The following is a 12,098-nucleotide window of genomic DNA, read 5'->3' on the forward strand; positions in this document are numbered from 1 at the left end:
CTTTAGTTTCAATGGGAGGTACTTGATGGCATGGAGATCGTCACCGCGAGCCATGTGGATATGGAGAAGAAAATCTTCGATCCATACTGCGGGATATGTTGCTCTGTCGTATGATTTAATGTTGACGGGTTTAAACCCTTCTGGGAAGTGGTGCTCCATTACTTCATTTGTGAAGCATAAGGGGTGTGCGGCGCCTCTATATCGGGCGACATCGCGACGGAGTTCGGATGGCATCCGTGTTCGGTTCTCAGCCTGGGTGAGGTTATGCTGGTCGTGTCGAGCCTGATGGTCGCCGCCTCGCGTTGGAGCACACCCCCTTGATCCATAGATTGATCTGGTCTGACCGGCTTTATTGTCCAGGTCCTTGCGTAGGACGTACATGTAGCCCGGAGCAGCTGCCTCCTTGCCTCTACGGCGAGGTGGTGCGGGCTGGTGGTCGGTCAGGTTCGTCAGCAGCTTTATACTTTGGCGGTATTGGCTCAAGAGCCTCGTCGTCAAATTGCGGTAGTAGCTTGCGCTTCGGGTAGCTCTTTGTTGGGCGTTTGAGGCTGTATTCTACGGCTTCCAGGACTTTCGTCTATATGTCATTGAGTGTATCATGTTCGGCTTGAAGCTACTGCTGCTTCTTTTTTAGGCTTCTCGCTGTTGCGATTAGCTGGCGCTTAAAGCGCTCTTGCTCGAGGGGTTCCTCTGGCATGATGAAGTCTTCGTCGCCGAGGCTCACAACAGGGTTAGCATCCACCAAAAATAGCAAATGGACATCATCTCTAGTATATCTTCATTGCGGAGACTAGCATGGTAGCAAAGGGACAGATTAAAAAATGGATACAACTGTTAATTGCAACAGGCTTAACAACATCCTAAGTCATGTTTTGTAAGTTTGTAGCCATTGAAATACAACTGTTTAAAAATGGATTCAATTATCAATTGCAACAGGCTTAATAGCCATTGAAACTGGTACTGATAAAAATGCAATTGGCAGAGTTAAACATCACAAGGCAGGTACTGCCAAAGCAGAGAATGTCCAAGCTGTCTATAAAAAGGTAGGGAAAGTTGCTAAAACATGTTAGACATGTTTACTAGAACATGCTTAATACATCAACCGTACAAAACAGAGCCATTAATTGCAACTGGTATTGGTAAGATTGAGCTGGTGAGTACATACTTGCTAAGTCCCGAGAGGTAGTTGTTGGGGCACTTCATCTTAGCCTGAGCCCACCCAAAGTCAGCGGCGACGGAGGCGAGCTGTTCCTCCAGGTCGAAGCGTGGATCAGTGCCACTGACATGTGTACCTACAGGCAACCAGTAAATGGTAGAAGTTAAAATGCAATTGCACAAATGATGTGAAATACTGTAAGACATGGGATGCAGCAAACCTCGGCGGGAAACAACAGCATTGGCCGTTATGACCCTGCCTAAGTACATGGACATGCATGTTAACTATAACAGGGTTAGCATCCACTAAAAATAGCAAATGGGCAGCATCACTAGTGATATCCTGAGTCATGTATTGTAAGTTTGTTGCTGGTATTGGTGAACTTGAGCTAGACATGGTAATATTTGAACATCACACAGTGTGCAGTACTGAAATAAACAAGGCACGAACATGCTTAATACATCAACCGTACAAATCATAGCTGTTGCAAGTGGTATTGGTAAGATTTAGTTGGTCAGATATTATGTAACGCCCCGGATCCGATGCGCCAGGTGTCTGCCAGTTATTCGGTGTCGTTGCCATGTCATTTGCTTGCGTGTTGCATTTTTTCATGTCATCATGTGCATTTCATTTTGCATACGTGTTCGTGTCATGCATCCGAGCATTTTCCCCGTTGTCCATTTTGTAATCCGGCGCTCCTACGCCCTCCGGCGTTCCCCTTTCGTCTCTCGTTGTGAGTGGGTGTTAAACTTTCTCGGAATGGACCGAGTCTTGCCAAGTGGCCTTGGTATACCACCGGTAGACCGCCTGTCAAGTTTCGTGCCATTTGGAGGTTGTTTGGTACTCCAACGGTTAACCGGGTAACCGTAAAGCCTCCTTCTCTTTGCAGCCCAACACCCCTTCCAAACTGGCCCAAAACCCATCTAACTCCCCTCCATGCTCTCGGTCGTTCGATCACGATCGTGTGGGCGAAAACCGCTCCTCATTTGGAATCTCCTAGCTCCCTCTACCTATAAAACAAGCCCCTCCCCCGAAATTCGCGGTCCAAACCCCCCGAAACCCTAGTTTTCGTCCTCCGCGCCGTGCCGGACATGTCCGGTCTGGCCGGACAATATCCGCCGCCGCCGCCCCGGCCAATCCGCGGCCGTCACGTGGGTGCCGCCGGCCCGCCCGGGCCCAAGGCCGGCCCGCCCGGCCCGCTCTGCCGCCGCCGCCAGCCCGCGGGTCACCCGTGCCCTCCGCACCGCCGCCTGCGCCCTTCGCCGCCGACTGCCGCCTTCGTCGACTCGTCGCCGCCGTGCCGCCGGCACCGCCCTTGGCCGCCTCGCCGCGCCCTCCGGCCGAGGTGCCCGACCCCGAGCCCCCACGCCCTCCCGGCACCTCTCCGCCCAAATCCTCCTGGCGTCGCCGCGGCCGCCCTGCCCGGCGTCGCGGCCCCGCCGCCCGGAGCTCGCGCCGGCACCGCCGGCCTCCTCCTCCGCCGGAGCGCCCGGTCCGGCCGCCCCTCCGCCGGATCCGGCCTCCCCGACCCCTTCTGCGCCGCCCGCGTCGTCCTGCCATCGTCCCGCGGCCACCTCCGGCCGATCTCCGGCGAGCTCGTGCCCCTGCCTCGTTTTGCGTGTCGGGTCAACCCCAGATCCGGAGGTATAATTTTTGCTAAGTCCCCAGTTTGTGTAATTTTTATGCCATGTTCGTCATGCTATATCTCTGCATCCGTAGCTCCGTTTCGGGCGTGTAATATGTCAAATTGTTCGCCTCAACGACTAGATCATTTCATTCCATTGCATCATATTCATTTGAGGTCATCTTGATGCCTGAATCATCGTTGTAAGAGTGCTTCATAATGTTTTCTGCTGTCTGTTATCAGAACGAGCTCTTTTGTCATTTTTGCCATGATTGATGTGTGCATCCTATGAGGTTGATGTCTACATGTTTTTGATCTATGCTATGTCTTCTTTTCAGAGGTGCTTACCATGTGTTTTTGTGATCAATGTGGTGACTAGCACAAGCATGCAAACTAGGCATCGTGATGTTGCTGATTTTAGTCCCTGTTCTGCTGTTATTTTCATGCCATGTAAACTTGATGCTACGGAGAGATCCATGCATATTTTGAGATACTTCAGTAAGCGTGTTTTGAACATATGATGTTTGTCTATCCATTCATGCCCTTTGTTGCAATTATGGAGTAGTCTAGTATGTCATTTGAGTGCTCTACTTTTGCTTCAAAATGTTTCCTGGCAGATTGTTTACATGTTATTCAATTTGGCCAAGCTTGCTATAGTTGATCCTTGTATGCTATGGACTTGTTGTTGCCTTGGTTGGTTACATAAACATGTCTTCTTGATGATTCTATGCTTATCTTGTCATGCAATGACTTGTGGTGAATGAGTCAAGCTTGTTAAGTAGTGTTCATGATGTTGCTGTTTTGCTAGGCTGAATCTGTTATTTCGTGATGCTATATAAACATGTTGCTACTAATCATTCTATGCATAATATGGAGATGTTCTATAAACATGTTTTGATCTACATGTCATCCTCTATCCATCCATGCCCCTGTTTGCATTTATAGGTTGCTGTAGCTTGTTCATATCTTGCTCCAAAGTTGCTTCATAATGTTGTTGTCAGCCTGTTAACATTAAGTTCAGTTGTTTCCATGTGTTTTGCTAGTGATCCATGCATCCTATGACCTTGCTATTGCCATTCTTAGCTTCACAAATGTGCCTTATTACTGTTGGTTGTCTTGCCATGCCATTTATTGCTCTGTAGTGAGTTGCACAAGCTCATCTACATGCCTTCATAATTCTGTTTCTGCCATGTTTGAATCTGTAATATAACTTGCTATGTTTACGTGTGTGCCATCATATTTTCTGATCCTTTTTGGCTTATGGTCACTAAGGGACTTTTGATCTATGCATTTAGTAGTTTCATGCCATGCCTTTGTTTGCCATGATAAATTCTTGTAACATGTTGTTGATAGCGCTGAACATTGCCTCGTGATGTTATTTTCTGCAAAGTCTGAATTGTTATAACTTGCAATCTTACCATGTGTGTTTGAGCATGTTCTAGTGATTTCTGGAGATAGCTCAATGTTCATGTTTTGTTGTGCTTTACCTGTACATCATTCCCATGTCTTTTGTTTTCATGTTAGGATGTTGTAGCATGTTGTTTTGATGCTTGCAATATGTCTAGTTGCTGTTTTGGACAGATTGTTGCTATAACTTGTTTCATGTGTGTGTGTTGAACCGTTGCTCCGTTTTGAGTGTGCTTCATATGAAACTTGCTTATAATTGCATGTAGTTTCATACTATCATGTTGCATCCTTGTTTTGAGGTGTTTGCTTGATGTTTGGGTGCATTTTGCATCAATGCCATGTTTGACTTGTTTTGCTCATATCTTCTAGGCCGTAGCTCTGAACTAAATGAACTTTATATGTAACTTGACTAGAATCTCGTGTAGATCATCTTGTGCATTTTAACTTGCTGTTTAACAACTTGAACATAAGGTTTATTCAGATCTGGACTAACTTCGAAATATGCATATGAGGACTTACCGGAATCGTTATATGTTGTTCACGGCCTCATTTAAACTTGTCTTGATGTGTTGTTCTTGTTTGCATCATCTCTTGCCATGAGTATCTTCATGTAGTCTTGTCTTGCATCATGCTTGATCGTGCATCATGCCTTGTTCATGTGTGGTGTGTTTACTATGTTGTGTGCTTCTTTTCGATAGTTCCCGTTTCGTTGAGATCGTGAGGATTCGTTCGTTTACGCTTGGCTCGGCTTCATCCGTTCGTCTTCTTCATGGACCCGTTCTTCTTCCTTGCGGGATTTCAGGCAAGATGACCGCTACCCTGGATCTCACTACTATCATTGCTATGATAGTTGTTTCATTCTATCGCTATGCTGCGCTACCTATCACCTGTTTATCAAGCCGTCCCAAATTGCCATGAACCTCTAACCTTTGACACCTTTCCTATGCAAACTATTGATTGGCTATGTTACCGCTTTTGCTCAGCCCCTCTTATAGCGTTGCTAGTTGCAGGTGAAGTTGAAGATTTCTCCATGGTGGACAGGATTTTGGTTGGATATCACAATATCTCTTATATTATTAATGCATCTATATACTTGGTAAAGGGTGGAAGACTCGGCCTTTTGCCTAGTGTTTTGTTCCACTCTTGCCACCCTAGTTTCCGTCATACCAGTGTTATGTTCCTAGATTTTGCGTTCCTTACGCGGTCGGGTGATTTATGGGACCCCCTTGACAGTTTGCTTTGAATAAAACTCCTCCTGCAAGGCCCAACCTTGGTTTTACCATTTGCCTCACCACCACCTATCACTTTCCCTTGGGTCGGCCAACCCGAGGGTCATCTTTATTTTTAGCCCCCCGGGCCAGTGCTTGTCTAAGTGTTGGTTCGAACCGAGCGATGTCCGGCGCCCCCCTGGGCAACCAGGGTCTATGCCAACCCGACGTCTGGCTCATCCGGTGTGCCCTGAGAACGAGATATGTGCAGCTCCTATCGGGATTTGTCGGCACAGTGGGAGGCTTTGCTGGTCTTGTTTCACCATTGTCGAAATGTCTTGTAAACCAGGATTCCGAGTCTGATCGGGTCTTCCTGGGAGAAGGTCTATTCCTTCGTTGATCGCGATAGCTTATCATGGGCTAAGTTGGGACACCCCTGCAGGGTATAATCTTTCGAAAGCCGTGCCTGCGGTTATAGGCAGATGGGAATTTGTTAATGTCCGGTTGTAGATAACTTGACACCAGATCCGAATTAAAACGCATCAACCGCGTGTGTAGCCGTGATGGTCTCTTCTCGGCGGAGTCCGGGAAGTGAACACGGTTTCTGGGTTATGTTTGACGTAAGTAGGAGTTCAGGATCACTTCTTGATCATTACTAGTTGACGACCGTTCCGCTTGCTCTCTTCTCGCTCTTATTTGCGTATGTTAGCCACCATACTTGCTTAGTCGCTGCTACAGCCTCACCACTTTACCCCTTCCTTTCCTTTAAGCTTTGCTAGTCTTGATACCCATGGTAATGGGATTGCTGAGTCCTCGTGGCTCACAGATTACTACAACAACAGTTGCAGGTACAGGTTATGCGATGATCATGACGCGAGAGCGATGCTTGCTTGCGTTGAGTTCTTCTTCTGCTTCTTCGATCAGGGGATAGGTTCCAGGTCGGCAGCCTGGGCTAGCAGGGTGGATGTCGTTTGAGTTTCTGTTTGTGATTCATCCGTAGTCGGATGATGCTCTGATGTATTGTGATGTTGTATTCGTGTGGCATTGTATGCCTTTGTATGTATCCCCATCTATTATGTAATGTTGATGTAATGATATCCACCTTGCAAAAGCGTTTCAATATGCGGGTCTATCCTTGGTGGGACCTTCGAGTTCCTTTTGGATAGGGTCGCATATTGGGCGTGACAAGTTGGTATCAGAGCCTCGACCGACCCTAGGAGCCCCCTTGATTGATCGTGTAGTTTGGTCGTTGTTGAGTCTAGAAGAAAACTGTTTTCAGAGTCTAGTTATATCGGAGAGTAGGAATTCTTTTTACTCCTCAGCCTCTTCGTCTCTCTGGTGAGGAATCTTGACGTAGGTGTTTTGAATTACTCCTCTTCCCTTCAAATTTTTCTTTAGGATCACGCAGTTGGTTTTTCGATCGTTGGTTCTCAGCTCTTTTCATCCGGTGCATTTCTCGTCAAGTTGACTCGAGCCTCTTCATCATTGAGTTCAATCCTCAGTTCATTCTCAACGAAGTTGTTTCTCTGTCCTTAGTTGTTTTCTTTTCCCACCCGCCCACCCTTCTTCTTCTCGAAGCCGGAGTCCATAATCGAGTATCCATCCTACTCGTGCGAAGTTTTTGCTCTCTCTCCTCAATGTTTTCAACCGGTGTTCTCCATTCAAGATATTCGTCGATTTCCCCTTCAAAGTTGACTGTTTTCCCGCCCTCCCACCCTTTCCTTCCCAGAGTCTGACTCTCTATCGACCATCTATTTCATTCATGTGGAGCCTCTTCAGTCTTTCGTTAATTATTTCAACCGGTGAATTCTCGTCTCGTTCGTCATTCTTCATCCTTTTCTTTTCCGATGGACTCAATTCAAGTTTTTCGGGTGATCACATTCTTTTCCTTGGATCAAGTGTTTTCCCTGCTCGTTTGCCTCTCGCCATTCAATCATTCCGGAGTTCGGAAGACATCTCAGGAGATTCGTTTGTGTTCCATTTAATTTGAGGTTGACACCTCATTCAAATATTTCAAGTGTTCCGGTGCACCATCTATCTGTTCGACATCCCTTTCCAACGGTGTTATCTCTTTAGTGGGCCCTAACCCACAGGTCTTTTCCCAGGATCTTACCTAAACTTATAATTTCCCCGGAGTTATTCTCAATTCTTTTCAAGTGTGACGTAAGTATGAATTTCATCAGTCACATGTCTTCTCCAAGATCGATTTCAAATCATTTCATTGTTGGCTCAAACTCTTCGCTTTCCATTCTACCGGAGTATCGCAGTATTCTGGTGGTGTTTCTCGTTGTCATTTGAAGATCGAAGAAGAGTTTTTTTTCCTCTAAATCTTGCCCGTTCTCTCGAAGTTTCGTGATTCTAGCTTCATTTTATCCTCTCGAATTATTCCATTTGTCAGATATTCTTTTCACCCATCCGGAGTATGTCAGAAGTTGTTTTTCCGTTTCTTTCACCGGAGGCCATCATTCCAGTTATCATTCTCCAATTATCCCGGTGCTTCGTTCAAGTGTTCTTTAATCAGCTCATGATCCCCTTGTTCTTTTGCATCTAAATCCCCTCAATCATATTTGTTCTTCTAATTCTTCCCGGTGTTTCAGTCTCTTTCATCAGTCATTTTCGAATTCTTACGGTGGTCGTTCAAGATTATTTTTCCTTGATTATAATTCAATCCATTCGTTCTTTCCAATACTACCGGTGGTTCATGAAGACCTTCTCAAGTTTGTGATATGTCACTTCTCAATCCTTTTTCCTACAAAAATAAGTAGTATGTAAAAATCCATTGCTTGTCATCAATTTAATTTGATGAAGGATAAGCATACAATAAATCTCATTCTTATTCCATCCAAGTGAGTAATCTTTTCCGTCGGAGTTTGTTCTTGATGAATAAATTCTAGTTCCAAGTGTTTCATCTTTTCTTTTCCGGAGTTCATATTTTCCTCAGACATTTCGTCGGAACATCCATCTAAATCATCGCAAGGCTCATCTTATTATTTCTTCCTTCATTCTATCTCATCATCCTTTTGTCACCGGAGTTCTTCACGGTGGTTCTTCATGACTTAATTCATTCTTTAAGAGTTCATCAAGATTTTGTTGGTGGAGTTCAAGTATCCTTTTCTTCTCGCGTCTTGAAGTGCAATTAATTCTCCGTATTCTTTTGAAGTGGAGTTTTGCAGTTCTTCGTTCTTCTCAGATATTCAACTCCGTTCAATCCTTCCTTCTAAGCTCTTTTCATTCAACTCTTTCAATTCTTTCCGGAGGTTTTGTGTCATGTCTTCATCAAGTATCGTTCCATCCTCTCTAGTTCATGTTCTTTTCATTCCATTTTCAACCCGAGTGCTGCCTAAATCCTTTCAGTCTTATTCGTTTCTTTTCTCATTCTAACCACTCTGGTTAGAACGAGTGATTTCATAGTCTATCTGATTCCATGAGCTTTCAATTCTCGCCATTCTCGTTATTCCTCTCTTCTTCTAGAGTGCTCTCAATTCGTTGCTCCCTCTTGTCAGTTCTTGTTTCACCTCATCCCTTTTTCCCTTCCGTCTCGGTCCTAAGATCTCGGGACGAGATCTCTTGTTAGTGGAGGAGTGTTGTAACGCCCTGGATCCGATGCGCCAGGTGTCTGCCAGTTATTCGGCGTCGTTGCCGTGTCATTTTCTTGCGTGTTGCATTTTGTCATGTCATCATGTGCATTTCATTTTGCATACGTGTTCGTCTCATGCATCCGAGCATTTTCCCCGTTGTCCGTTTTGCAATCCGGCGCTCCTACGCCCTCCGGCGTTCCCCTTTCGGCTCTCATTGTGAGTGGGTGTTAAACTTTCTCGGAATGGACCGAGTCTTGCCAAGTGGCCTTGGTATACCACCGGTAGACCGCCTGTCAAGTTTCGTGCCATTTGGAGGTCGTTTGGTACTCCAACGGTTAACCTGGTAACCGTAAAGCCTCCTTCTCTTTGCAGCCCAAGACCCCTTCCAAAGTGGCCCAAAACCCATCTAACTCCCCTCCATGCTCTCGGTCGTTCGATCACGATCGTGTGGGCGAAAACCGCTCCTCATTTGGACTCTCCTTGCTCCCTCTACCTATAAAACTAGCCCCTCCCCAGAAATTCGCGGTCCAAACCCCCCGAAACCCTAGTTTTCGTCCTCTGCGCCGCGCCGGACACGCCCGGTCCGGCCAGACAATGTCCGCCGCCGCCGCCCCGGCCAATCCGCGGCCGCCACGTGGGCGCCGCCGTCTCCCGCGCCGCCGGCCCGCCCGGGCCCGAGGCCGGCCCGCCCGGCCCGCTCCGCCGCCGCCGCCAGCCCGCGGGTCGCCTGCGCCCTCCGCCCCGCCGCCTGCGCCCTTCGCCGCCGACTGCCGCCTTCGCCGGCTCGTCGCCGCCATGCCGCCGGCACCGCCCTTCGCCGCCTCGCCGCGCCCTCCGGCCGAGGCGCCCGACCCCGAGCCCCCGCGCCCTCCCGGCCCCTCTCCGCCCAGATCCTCCCGGCGCCGCCCCGGCCGCCCTGCCCGGCGCCGCGGCCCCGCCGCCCGGAGCTCGCGCCGGCGCCGCCGCCCTCCTCCTCCGCCGGAGCGCCCGGTCCGGCCGCCCCTCCACCGGATCCGGCCTCCCCGGCCCCGATCCGCGCCGCCCGCGTCGTCCTGCCATCGTCCCGCGGCCATCTCCGGCCGATCTCCGGCGAGCTCGTGCCCCTGCCTCGTTTTGCGTGCCGGGTCAACCCCAGATCCGGAGGTATAATTTTTGCTAAGTCCCCAGTTTGTGTAATTTTTATGCCATGTTCGTCATGCTATATCTCTGCATCCGTAGCTCCGTTTCGGGCGTGTAATATGTAAAATTGTTCGCCTCAACGAGTAGATCATTTCATTCCATTGCATCATATTCATTTGAGGTCATATTGATGCCTGAATCATCGTTGTAAGAGTGCTTCATAATGTTTTCTGCTGTCTGTTATCAGAACGAGCTGTTTTATCATTTTTGCCATGATTGATGTCTGCATCCTATGAGGTTGATGTCTACATGTGTTTTGATCTATGCTATGTCTTCTTTTCAAAGGTGATTACCATGTATTTTTGTGATCAATGTGGTGACTAGAACAAGCATGCAAATTAGGCATCGTGATGTTGCTGATTTTAGTCCATGTTCTGCTGTTATTTTCATGCCATGTAAACTTGATGCTACGGAGAGATCCATGCATATTTTGAGATACTTCAGTAAGGGCGTTTTGAACATATGATGTTTGTCTATCCATTAATGCCCTTTGTTGCAATTATGGAGTAGTCTAGTATGTCATTTGAGTGCTCTACTTTTGCTTCAAAATGTTTCCTGGCAGATTGTTTACATGTTATTCAATTTGGCCAAGCTTGCTATAGTTGATCCTTGTATGCTATGGACTTGTTCTTGCCTTGGTTGGTTACATAAACATGTCTTCTTGATGATGCTATGCTTATCTTGTCATGCAATGACTTGTGGTGAGTGAATCAAGCTTGTTAAGTAGTGTTCATGATGTTGCTGTTTTGCTAGGCTGAATCTGTTATTTCGTGATGCTATATAAACATGTTGCTACTAATCATTCTATGCATAATCTGGAGATGTTCTATAAACATGTTTTGATCTACATGTCATCTTCTATCCATCCATGCCCCTGGTTGCATTTATAGGTTGCTGTAGCTTGTTCATATCTTGCTTCAAAGTTGCTTCATAATGTTGTTGTCAGCCTGTTAACATTAAGTTCAGTTGTTTCCATGTGTTTTGCTAGTGATCCATGCATCCTATGACCTTGCTATTGCCATTCTTAGCTTCAAAAATATGCCTTCTTATTGTTGGTTGCCTTGCCATGCCATGTATTGCTCTGTACTGAGTTGCACAAGCTCATCTACATGCCTTCATAATTCTGTTTCTGCCATGTTTGAATCTGTAATATAACTTGCTATGTTTACGTGGGTGCCATCATATTTTCTGACACTTTTTGGCTTATGGTCACTAAGAGACTTTTGATCTATGAATTTAGCAGTTTCATGCCATGCCTTTGTTTGCCATGATAAGTTCCTGTAACATGTTGTTGGATAGCGCTGAACATTGCATCGTGATGTTATTTTCTGCAAAGTCTGAATTGTTATAACTTGCAATCTTACCATGTGTGTTTGAGCATGTTCTAGTGATTTCTGGAGATAGCTCAATGTTCATGTTTTGTTGTTCTTTACCTGTACATCATGCCCATGTCTTTTGTTTTCATGTTAAGATGTTGTAGCATGTTGTTTTGATGCTTGCAATATGCCTAGTTGCTGTTTTGGACAGATTGTTGCTATAACTTGTTTCATGTGTGTGTGTTGAACCGTTGCTCCGTTTTGAGTGTGCTTCATATGAAACTTGCTTAGAATTGCATGTAGTTTCATATTATCATGTTGTATCCCTGTTTTGAGGTGTTTGCTTGATGTTTGGGTGCATTTTGCATCAATGCCATGTTTGACTTGTTTTGCTCATATCTTCTAGGCCGTAGCTCCGAACTAAATGAACTTTATATGTAACTTGACTAGAATCTCGTGTAGATCATCTTGTTGCATTTTAACTTGCTGTTTAACAACTTGAACATAAGGTTTATTCAGATCTGGACTAACTTCGAAATATGCATATGAGGACTTACCGGAATCGTTATATGTCGTTCACGGCCTCATTTAAACTTGTCTTGATGTGTTGTTCTTGTTTGCATCATCTCT

The sequence above is a fragment of the Triticum aestivum genome, chromosome 2B (assembly GCF_018294505.1).
Source record: "Triticum aestivum cultivar Chinese Spring chromosome 2B, IWGSC CS RefSeq v2.1, whole genome shotgun sequence".
Taxonomy (NCBI): Eukaryota; Viridiplantae; Streptophyta; class Magnoliopsida; order Poales; family Poaceae; genus Triticum; species Triticum aestivum.